We start from the raw sequence: 12,942 nt of genomic DNA on the forward strand, positions 1-12,942 counted from the left end.
TTTTCATATTTAATCTGTTTGCTGCTGTCATCAATCCATGAGAGTTTTTAACTTATGGTCAAACATGCTGTTTAGGAGAAAGGCACTAAATGCCCTGCTTCTCTAGGGAAGAAACTGGTGAGTGGCTGGGCAATGCCACCTTTACACTGGTGCACCAAACTCATTGTATAGGGGTCTTCTTGCATGGGACCAGTTGCATGTTATGGAAACTGTTCTCCATGTGCTGGGATAATTTCACTAAAACCAAAGCTGAACTGAAGGAATACCTACTGGAAGATTTCTTGCCTTCATTACAATCCTTATAAGCGAACCTCAAGATGCTTGCTGCAGTTGCCAACAGCTCCCTCATCTCAGAACCTTACCAGGTCTGCGTTATTGCACTGAGGATTTTCTCAGAATGTGCTTGTTTTGCTAGACCCTGGTACTTTGTATTTCTGACTGGACTTCAACTCTCTTGTGTGCTTTTTCCCAGTATTTCACAAATCTTCTTCCATCCCTGAACAGATCCAGAAAGGTTAGCAATACAAAAATAAGCAGAGAAAAATGCGGTCAAATTGATTCCCTTAATAATTTTAAGAATAGTTATTAATGTTTATTTGTAGGCAACAATGGTCTACAATTTCTTCACTATATGATCTTTAGAATAATTTAATGCAAAGGTTATGTTTCTCCTCTGCCAAAGAAGTACTTTTGACTTACATGCATATATGAAAGCAAAACTAGAATGCTTGAGGAAAAACCCCAAAGTTGTCACTTAAAATAAAAAAGTTTATTTTTCAGAATGTGCTCTGGGTTATGGTTGTTACTTCACTCCAGCTTCTAGACAGGAACATAGGGGTAGGTAGAACTATAATTAGCTTAATGCTTGGACTCTCTTTCTTTGCTAAAGAGCTCTTGGTCAAGGAGAGTTGGTAGAAGGAAGGAGATTGCTTTCATGCTGTGATCTCTTTTTTTTGTCTAAGAACTGCCTAAGTACTAAGAACTACAAAAATAACACTGTAAATGTATTCCAAAGCCTGTTATTTCAGATTGCATTTCATACCATATCATACCAGATTTACAGTAACCTAAAGGTATTATAAAACTGGTGAGTTTTGGAGAAACAAATGTCACATACATCCCAAATTGCTCCCTTTGGATAGTTTTCACTCTGAGATTATTATCTTTGAAGGAGAAAAAGATTCTGCTTGGAAGGGTAAAAATGGAGATTAGAATTTAATAATGTCCAGAGTCCAGGAAAGGCTACAGAGATACCTTTCTTTGCAAATTTAAACATTCAGTAATTGAGAAAATGATATTGTTCAACAGAAATATTAAATCCTGATTTAAAAACCCTCCTCTGCTTTTGTAGAATAAGTATTCCAAATATGATTGGGATCGTTAACGTTTTTTTTTTTGACATACTTAAAACTGTGTGTTATTTTAGAATTTCAGGCTAACTTTCCAATTTGATGTGTTTTATGTAATATCATGCATAACTTACATGCTCAGCTTTGAAATGTCTCTATTTTGCTTTGGTAGATATTGGATGTCATAAATTGTAGTATACCAGAAACTAGTATTTAGTGGCATAATTCTTCTGCAGTTAATGCCTCTTTCCTTTATGGTATTAGTGGAGATAAAAGTGCTTGTAAATACCTAGGGGTGTATACTGTTTTTACTCATAAGAAATATGCTTGACTGTAACACATAGTATTGTATGTAAAATGCAGAAGAGAATTTGTGGATAGTAAGCACAGGAGCTCAGAGTCTCTGAGTGTGCTGGATTCCAGAACATGAAATATTTTTCATTTTGAGTTTTCACYCATGTGCACAGGTAATTAATATGCTTGCAGAACTGGGTTACTGGGTGCTGTCTTGTGTCTCACTTGCTTGGGATTCATGTGTCTGGAGCTCTCTCTTTGATCTGTTGGACTTGAATGAGCCAAAAAAGCAGAGGAACATGTTCTGGAACAAGGGACAGTAGCTTCACTTCTGGTCACCAGAAGTGCGGCTGGAGGCTGTGTAATATACTGAGCCTTTAGGCTGCAGGAAGCTGGAAAGAGCCTTGGGTTTGTAACTGCAAAACCAGGGGAATTTCAGATGTTCCAAAGATTTGTGGTTTGCATAATTCTGTCTATTCCCTCTAAACCCTCACAAGTTTGCTATTTTGGCTAAAAGTTTATCCTGTAACTAGATGCCTGGACTTAGAATCTACATAACAAAAACTAGGAAATCAAATTTGGTACCCACGTGGTACCAAGACCAATTCACTTTGATTTTACTTTAGTACTGCCTTTCTAAAGTTGGTTTATAGGACCAATTTCATTTTAATTTCCTGATTCATATCACTGAGTTCTATTGAGGTTTCAATGAGCTTGAACACAAAAGATAAAAAATAAGCATTTCTTTGTCATCAAGCAGCTTTTGAAGCTTGTTTGCTAGTACCAGTCCTTGCTTTCGGTGAGATGGCCGCTATGTCTGCTAAAGCCCTGAGGGAAAAGGAAAGCAAAAAAACAGATGACGTGAAAACTACATTAAAGAGAAATATTTCAGTATCCAAATTCACCTAGCAGTGTCAAGGATACATAATGAGGAGACGATAAAGAAGAACTTGAAGGAATAAAGGACCAGACAGTATCTTTTGAACAGATGGGACATAAATAGTCGATTATATATCAAAACTGCTGGTGTGTTTAGGAATGTTACTTTACTATGTTTGTAAAAGCAGTTTAATTATACACACGCACACATACATGTATGCATATATATAAAGTTTTCATGAAAAACATAATCTTTGGCATCTTTTATTTCTCTGTTTAGATAAACTGAAAAAATAACGCCAGTGATTTTGGTGCCCAAACCCCCACTAGGGTTAGGTGTTTCCGGGCAGCTTTGACATCTCAGGCCTGCAGCAGGTCAGCGGTCACTGCAATGCAGTGGCTCCTGGAGCCGTTCTCGCACCTGGCCGTTCCCTGCAGCCCTTTAGCTGTCCTTAGCTGAGGGCTTTCTCCACTGCAGCCCGACTCTCTCCTTGAAGCGGGGAAACCTCCATCCTCTGCAACATCATCCTGTCACTATGGAAACAAATGCACTGCTACAATTTCTGCACTGGGGGTAAACAGGTAAGCTGCTAATCTGGCAGTGTGACTGGAATAATTCTATTGATTCCAGGGCTAAACCTGAAATCCTATAATTCACTGCAGGATGGAGAGAAAAGGTGGAATGTAAAACAGGAAAGCCTATGTTTAAACATAAATGTCCTCAATACTTAGTAAACATCGTTCAGGGAACTGCACAGGGAGGTAAACGCTTGGTTTGTCTTCCTTCCTACGAGTCCTTTGTTAGGGTGGTTGTGAATGGAGCTGTAGTTCATTCCTGCTGTGGTTTTGTATTCTTGATTTTTGCTTTTGAATCTCTAAGTCAAACTAAGCCCATTGCTCAGTCTGTGCATAAACAAACCCATATGTTACCCGTTTCACTGAAAAAAAGTACAAGGTGAACATTTGACATGTGTCGCTGAAAAAATGTTTTGGACAAATCTGGTCTGAGTTCCAGGTTTATGACAGAAGCTGGAATCATGTAAAAACTCACCTGGTTCCGCTGAATTTTTTTTGTCAGTTTACGTACAGTCCTCTTGCAAACCATTGGCAGCAGTGTCAACTTCAGCACTGTCAGAGATTTGGACTGGCACAAAAGAACAATGCAGCGTGGACCTGTCGAGAACGAACGTGACAGCAGACACCAAATCTGTTCATCATCACTGTTCTCCAATCTCCTCCCGCACGGTTTGAGGTTTTCCATGTGAGGAACATTTTCTATTTCTCTGCGCTCTATCTGAGATGCAAACAGGGAGGAAGCATTCAACAGTTTCTGTGCTTTTTATTTGAAAAAAGGTCTGTTATATTTTTCTGTAGCCCCTGCTTCATACTAACTTCTTTAAAGAACTCTAAAAAGCAGTTTTCACTGTGCTTTCCTTTCTAACACTTTTATTCAATCATTTCATTTCTATTATTTTTCTCTGCTTCCTCTTACAGTCTTCATCCTCTTGTGCTATTCCTTTTAGTTTTGTTTGAAGTGAATATATAAAATTATAGTTCAGTTATTTCTGGATAGCTATTCATAGCACATTCAAAAAAAAAGTGATGACATGGGAAGCAACAACCCTGTATGGGAACTGTCCCTCCATCTCCTACTCGCCTTCTGCTGGAGGGACACTAGTTGGTACGTAGCAGACAGACTTCTTGTTTTACCTGGGTCCTTGATGACATCCACCTTCAAACTGACTCTTCAGCCTGATGGGAAAAATTGTTTCCTGAGATGCCCCTGTCTTAGAGGCACCCACAGGGTTTTGTCTGCACATACAGACCTTTATTTAGGTTTTTTTTTTGCCTCCAGAGAAAGTGTGTTTTGGGCATATTCCCGTATCACCCTAATCAATCCTATTACCAAGTAAGATGAAAACAAACTTATTCTAGCCAAGCATTAAATTCTTGTTAACATATTTGGAAACAGAGCTACAAAAGAGAAAAGTATGTCAAGGAAGTAGAATTCTAGATTACATTTAAGAGCCAGATTGCTTTCCAGCTGCTCTTMTGCCCCTCCTTATTTGAGGGGCTGGCAATGTAGCTACCAGTGCTCCACAACTCCCATTCGATGCCTTTTGTCACAGCAAAATGCCCTCCATATTAAAGACAGCCTTTACACCCTGTTGGCGTTACTGACTTCAGTCCTTTGCTAAGCCAGTTTCTCTCCGGTCCTTCTGCTGCACTTTATTTCTCCAGGCCTTAGCTCAGGATTGTTTACCTTTCTTTCATTCAGTCAGTCCTTGTATCAGCTACTGTAAATGTTTGCACTATGAATGGTATTAGGAAATGGCAAATCCCAGTTGTTCTGGCCAAAATTCCTAGAGCAAACAATGTTTATAGTTCAACATATGTCTTTTGTAGTCAATGAGAAAAAAAAACAATCCAAACCTCCTATACTCCTAAAGGACTTGCCTAAATAATGCGCTTCGTGACACCGCTGGATGTTCTGGGGAACCTGACATTGCCTGAATATTTCTCTTTTACTGCTATTGTTGCTTTGACAGCTTTGATTTTATAGCAACTTTAATCATGTGTATCCTATTCCTTCACCTCTGGCATTTTGCAAATATTCCATTTCTCAGTTCCTGCTACCATAACTACCTTCATCAAATCATAATTCATCAATCTCTTTCTCCCACATCCATAGGGGAAAACGCGAAAGGAGACCATGTCAGCTAAACAAGAAAATGCTAAATATTTACATGTTAGAAAATCTATTAATTAAAAAAATAAAAAAGAAGAAAAATTAGGTATATAAGTTAATGTGGCCCCAAGGCAACATTGGCAGTAACTTACTTATGCACTGACAGTTTAAGCAAGCTTTATGAGCCTGTTTATTCTATACTCAACTACACATGAAAAAAAAGGCAGCCATCAAGTAGAACACCACAACGGACTTTGTTATCTTAAACATACAGAGTAGGAATAGATCATATGAGGAACATTAACATTTTATTTACATTTTTCCCTAAAAAAAAGTTTCTATTTTATAGGCTTTTATTTTCCTTATATATAACATTTGATTAGCTCCCTATTCCAGGCAAAACTGTAGGAGTTACTGCCTGGATTAAAAGAATATATAGAGTTGTAAACACTATCAGGAGCTAAGGAGAATGGTAGCTGCAGAGTTCCTTGCAGTTCCCATTTCCTGGCTAGTATAATATGTATTCTTCTTCATCACCAGTCAGCTTTTAAGTGAGGTAGATAAGTGCAGGGTCACAAAAATACTACTACCTTGAGTTATTCTGCAACATACAAAGGAGTATTTTCTGCTGAACCTGGTCTCTGAGCGGGAGAGGATTGGAGAGAGGCAGATTTCTTATAGCTTTTGTCCCCTTGATGCTTTTTTAAAAATCTGTGTTTCTAATTTAGAATGAAAAGAAGCTCAACAGAACAAAACCAGGTTTGAGTGTTTTTCTGCAACACCCCCAAAGTTACAATTCTAATGATACCTGACAGTAAATGTCATTAGGTAAGACTGTGCTGCCAGCCTCTTCTGTGCAGGGTCTTACAGCCAGAGGCGGACTTGTGCAGCGTAGAATACGGCCCTGAAGCTATCGAAGCCAAGAAGCAGAAGCAGATGGACACCTTGGACCACAAAAGGTGCCAGAAGAAAGTGAGAATAGTGACTGTGGGAAGCTGCCATGTCATTTGCCTGCAGAAATAGATTAATTTCTTGGGGAAAAAGTTCTAAAGTTGAATCCTCTGATACGTTGAATTCCCAGGTGACTCCATCATCGCTGGTAATGTAAGCATTCAAAACTTGTGAGTTAGCACTAAAAAATAAGAGATCGGCTGGATTAATTTCATTCATCCTCTGGCTTCTGACCCAAGATAATACTACCAGTTCTCTTTTTATATCCTTTTTCGCAGTCTTATCCTTCTTGAGTCAAAAGAGATTCCATTTTGGTCCGAGTCAGTTCTTTGATGCCTTTTGAATGCAGCAACTTGTCCAATATGGTCAGAAGTTGGAATATATTTTTCTATAAATGTAAAGATATTATATTTACTTGCTCAATTCTGTCTAAAAGTGAAAATCAAGAGGTCCTAAAAAATTCTAAATAACTGAGTACTGTGGAGCCTGACCCATCAACAGAATAATCTATACAGATTATTGCTCAGATAGTAGCGTTCTCAGCAGATGCACAATTTCCAAAGAAAGGAGGAAGAAAAGAAAGAGGAAAAGAACAGTCGYCATTTAAAAGGATAACTTCAATCTGTGGTGTAAAAAGAACAAGTATTTTTCTAGCAATGGCTGAGTTACAAATCTGACCAGACTACACTGAAATACATGCAAAACAGTGTGCTGTTAAGTTTTTCTCATTAGTAAATCATTAATGACTGAGAGCTGTTGAGTTACACACCTTCTGCAGAGAATCTCCTGCATCTTACCTCAAGCATAATCAACAGAGAGAAGAGGATCCATTAAATCCTTAATAATAGATGAAAGTATCAATTGATCTAAGTAGTAATTTAAAATGCACAGAAATATTAGAAATGTGGAGAAAGAGCTTGACTCCTTGTCTCTGCCCTAGTCCTTCTCTTAGAAGTAATGTCGTCCCTACATGAGATCCAGGGGAGTGATTTGCAATTAGTAAGAGACCTTAAGCAGCTCAACATTCAATGATGACATTCAAGAGAGCTTGTTATAGTTGCATAGTATATTTAGTTGAACAAAGTGGTAATAGGAGATTTTTGCTATATAGTGTCTTGTCAATACTACTTATGCTACTTTTTATGCTTGGCCGTTTGGTCTGTTATATTTTATGTAACTAATTTTTCTTAAGGTGTTGAAGACTGGTATGTCATTTCCCTGCAGACTTAACTATGATGACGCACAAAGCACAATGCTTTGTCTCAAGATTCATTTATTAAAATGAGGGGCTATTATAGTTAATTGTGATTTACTTCTGAAGTAAAACAGCTCTTCTCTTTATGATGTAACATTCTACCTACTGAAATGCAAAAATTACTGAACTGATTTAAATTACCAATTTAGTTTGCAGTAAACTAGGTACTATCGTGTACCAAAGCAAGGACTAACAGATGAATTTTTGTTTTGGTATAGTGTCAAACAAGTGAAAAAGACTTTTTTTAATAGATAGACTGTATACACCATGCATTTATTTTTTACCCCCTTCAGATTCTTCATCTCCCCTAAGGGTGCTGGTCTCTATCGCTAGGTATCTATTGCTCAGCATCTCCATGCCACAATGCAGTGTTATGTAGCAATACCCCAGCTGGGCAGGATGGTGTAGTATTCCTGATAAGCTAAGAGGTTTACCTGAGACACAGGATATATTATCCCAACAGGAATGTTGTGCTATTGAAGGCATAGAGTATATTTATTCACTAGTACATGAGTTGTAACCTCTCTCTTATTGGACTGAATGCTGTAGATGAGACAAACCTCTTTGGTTCTTTTCAGTGATGGTCTGTGCATCACCTGGATCTTGCGGGTGGACACCCCAAATGTAATCAGTTGGTTTGATGCAGCAGGGCAAGCGTTATACGAGTTTTGAAGCAATGGAGCATGAAGGGAGGAGATGAATACAAAGTTAAATACAATTTCAAATGCTATTCTCTGTATTGTCCCTGTAGAGCTAAAAGTAGTTTGTAATAAGCAGTAAAAAACTTACTTTTCCTTCTCAAGTAAGTAAATATTTCTCTGAAATATGTAGGTGATTGATTTTATGAACAAGAAGGCTTCATTATACACAGGCATTTTGTAATCATTAGATTAGCAGTTTGGTCCTAAAGACTATTATAATAATTACATGGCTACAGGCGACTCCTTACATTTAATTCTGTATGAATGCCCCAGACCCATGTTGAACAGGATCCCTTTCAGAGATAGCTCATTCCTATGCTTGTCAATTTTAATTTGTAACATTGTGTGTTGATTAACATGCTCTTTTTAAGTGCTTTTTTAGGACAACAGTCCAGACTCAGAAGGGGCATCTTTGCAGACTTCACTGCTCTTTTATTCTCTTCTGTATTGAAAAATCTATCTTTTATTTACCAGTGCAGTTGAGCATAAGCACAGGTAAATGCAGCTTCCACTATGTGCAATATAGCATATCCACTCACTGTCCTGTCCAGAACATCAGAATTCTCTGCAATTTTTACTTGTATTTCTAAACTGGGCAGCGGTCTCCTGTTAGGCAGAATACTTTATTGAAAACTAAAATATTTAAGCAGTGGATACCTTTTAGTAACTTTTCTGGAGAGATCTCCATGGTTATGGATGCGTGCTCTGTTTTTTTTTTTTTAATAATCCTTCTCTCAACTATGGTTGAAAAAAAGAGAAGCAAAGAAATGAATAGCTGTTTTATCTACTTTGTCTATAATCTGCTCCCACTCTCTGCTGCTTTTAAATACTGGCACACATTGCCTCCAACCTGAGCTGTGTACTGCCCAGGGTAAGGGACTGCATTTCTTCTCCCTTCCACTTCCCAATCCTGCCCTGCAGCATTCCCCTCTTCCTCCCAGTGATCCAGCCAAATTAAATTCCTAATGCCAGTGAGCCCTCTTGAGCTGTGAAGAATTAGATTTCCCCTGGTCTTTTCATTAATCTCTGAAATATCATGTATTAGGACACAATAAGTTCCAGTGTGCAGCATATGGTGATAGGATTCAGCAATAAATCTGTGCTAAGTGAGACCTGTTATACAATCCACTAATCTCATATATTCACTTACAATACATCTTGCTTCTCATCTCAGATCTATCAATAGAGAGAAGATCCATTTTTAATAAGGTATTTTAGAAATTATTTCTCCATGTTGGGCCAGAAAATGTGCAAAATACAGACTGCTTATCTACACACAGCAATTTAAACTGTCATAGAAGTTCCAGATTCTTACAGAAAGTTACAGAAATGCACGGAGACAAAGACGACAGTATTAATAACTTTGGTGTCAAGTGTATAAGATCTAGTTTAATAGGAACTTAGGACTGAAGAGTCTATCGAGGCCACTGAATTCTGCCCCTTGCCTTTCTAACCACAGGCTTCATTTGAGATATCTAGTCAAGGAATTGAATTAAAGTTACTTTTAACTTCTTTTATGCCACCCTTATGTTCCTTTTTTACTATGTTTGTATTAACCATGACTGTTTTCTCAATTGCATTCATCCAAAACCAAAAAGTCATTCAAGAGGTACCTGCGGTCACTGATTTGACTGTTTTTGTTTTGTGAAAGTTTGTATCTGCAAAGAAATGACTGGATAATGAAAGAAACTGGTGTGAAGCCAGAAGGCAGGCAACAGCCGCAGCAACCAGTATGCTTTTCGTTTGGCCCTAAACAAATAAATGAATGAACAAAACATCTGGAGAGGGTTGTTGGTCTGAAAACTATGGGAGAAGTGGGTTAAGAAACCTGTCACCTGTGCGGAAAAGAACAGGACTTTGCACATGCCTTTTAAGACAGAAACATTGCTTCCATTTCTACTCCTAACAGAGAAGAAATTTCTTCTCCTGACAGAGCCCTAAGCAACAACTAAATGCTTAGGTCAAGCACAGTCAGTAGTTTAAAGAGCTTATCCTTAGTCAATATCATCCTGAACTATTAAAACAATTTACCTCATATATTTAAATAACATCAGCGGGTGCTGAAGCGCATGTTTCAAGTAATGTTGCTAGACCAATTGTATTAAGTTGTGATGTTCTCACAATTTTCTTCTGACCTCTTTTTGTTGAAAGGAAGGAGTCTGAGCCTTCAATTCCAGATCCTGATTTCAAACCTTCCTATGTTCAGAAATATTCAGAGTTGGGCGTTTTGTTTTGGCTCATTTCTCATCATAAGTAAATATATAAAACAATATTGGCCTTACTACTGGTCCCTAGGGTATCCCACTATTTATCTTTTCTGTACTGAGAATGGGCTATTTATTCCTACTCCTTGCTTCCTGCCTATTAACCAGCTTTTATTCATTGACAAGAATTTGCCTCTTACCCTGTGGTTACTAAATTTCCTTAAAAGTCTCTTGTGAGGGACTTTATCAAAAGCCTTTCGAAAGTCGTAAGTATATCATATCAATCGCTGCTTCTTTATTCACTGTTTTGTTTACAATTTCAAATAATCATAGTGGGTTTGAGAAGTATAATTCATCCTAGTCAACGCAAGGTTTGCTTTCTTTATCACATTATACTATATAATACAGTCTTCTTTCTTTTAAATTATTGCTTTAATTTTATTATGGTGCTACAGTGTGTTCAGAAACAAAATAATAAGAAAGCATGTGTGCTGTATCTTCTTCAGTGATATGACTTTATTCTTCTAGTACTCAGGAAAGCTGTTCCGCCTACGTTTCTTTTCAAGTGACCACTCTCCCATAATTCACCCTAAAACAAAACCTGTTTCTGTTTGTATATTGGCTTCAGCAAGGAGATCCAACACACACCTGTATGTTGGGTTGGCGGGGAAACATGACATATTCTGAGTCTGAAAAATATAAATCTTCTTTTTCTAAAGAATATGATAACATAAAACAGTCACATATGATTCAGTATAACATTGTCTTAGCTTGGAACAAAAGCTCTGTAAAATGTAAATTACTCTTCATCTCAGCTATTAATTCTCAAGATAATTTAAGATCAGGATTTCAAGTAATTCAGGCAGATAGCTGTGTGTCCCAATTATATGTGTGCTCTATCAGGTATCTGTCAATGCCAGTGGGCAAATAACCAAAGGGAAGGAAGATGGGTGCCCCTAAAAAATGGGAGATGTGAATTATTTTTTCAGTGCTGACAAGCACAGAGTGCCACAGGTGATTCACTAACCAGTGTCTGAAATCTTCATTCCCCTCACTGAGTAAAACCGCTCTTGTTAGTCTCCTGCTCAGCAAATGCAAGGGTACCCAAGTGTGGTAGGTACACCGGCGTCCTCGAGCAGACTGTTCCCTGTCAGCTCTAGGAGACAATATTCAGTGTGTGTTTGGGGTATAATACGGCCCTGATTCTGAACAGTGGCTGTAATTAAAAATGTAATTTGTGCCTCTTCTCATTAGGTTTTGATGGCCTTAGGCTGTAATTACAAAGTTAATTAATTAATTAAACAAAACCCTAACTACTATTACATGTTATCCTAAAATACCAAAGAGAGAAAATGCAAGATAACACTTCTCCTGTATTTTCTGGTGGAGGATTTGGGTATTGAAGCGTTATTGGCATGGCACAGAAAATACCCCAAATGGAATTGCGTGGTGGCAATACYTTTTACAAACCTGTTTCCAGAGAGCCTATCACAACGGAGCATTGATCCCCGATTATAATACTTAGGTACTGCCATGGTATGAATAAATGATGAGAGAATAAAGCTTTCCACTGCTGACTGCAGTGCTTCTTATGCTCTTTCAGCTTTCTTGGCATCCCCTCTTCCCCCTCCCCCAACCCCTCCTTATCACTTCCCTGGTGCTTTTCTCTTCCCTCAGTTCAATATCAATGGCTCAAGTGACAAAAAAAATTTCTGTCTCTCAGTACTTTTCTAGACTACAGGTTGGAACAAGTAAACCATAAGTCACTTCATGAAATCCTCCTTTGTGCGACCAGGCTGAGAGCAGTTGCACCTTTATGCATATTTTATGCACATTTATGGGCTGCATTTCACAGTGCTGTATTTAGTTCCATTACAGTTTTCCATCATATTGCTCTTTTATTATGGCATTAATTATGTATTGTTTTTACTTTATCTTACAGGGTTTTTTTTACATTATTTTCTTAGTTGTGCTTTATAATGTTTATAAAGTTAATCTGTAACAATAAGGCTAATGTTATCCTGGCACTTTGCATTAGCCAAGTTGTTATTTTCTGAGCACTTTTGTTCGGGTACCTCTTATATCGCCTTTAAAAAAGATCAACATTAAAAAGCCTGAGACACTAAATAATTCATAAGCAAAGGGATTTTTTTATAAAAATACAAGAGCTTTTTTAGGAGGAGGCATTTCCACTGTTGCCATTCCAGGTCATTTGAAGCAGCCATGTTGAAAGTGGGCCACAGTCAACTTCAGAGATGGAGAGAAACAGTACCTAATGACAGCAACTTAATGAAAATAAATAGCATATCCTAGATTTACCTATATTTTCCCGCACATCGCTCGGGCAGCTCTGCATGAGAGCCCCAGGGCAGCCACAAGGCGACTTTGTGCCTGGTGCCGCGGCCCTGCGGCTCCCACAGCTGCCAGGGCCTCCAGGCTCTTCTTGACAGAAACGCTTCTGCTGGCTTTACATGGGTCTGCCTCACCTCAGCTCGTAGTCTGGGTTCCCCAGACACGTGCTGATGTGCAGGGAGCCTCTGCACTGGCAGGAACCACCTCGTGCAGAGAATAAGTCTGTATCAGGTTTTTTTTTTCAGAGGTTATTTGGGGCATGGAGAAG

This window comes from Apteryx rowi, unplaced genomic scaffold (genome assembly GCF_003343035.1).
Source record: "Apteryx rowi isolate R43461 unplaced genomic scaffold, aptRow1 scaffold_14, whole genome shotgun sequence".
NCBI classification, from domain to species: Eukaryota; Metazoa; Chordata; class Aves; order Apterygiformes; family Apterygidae; genus Apteryx; species Apteryx rowi.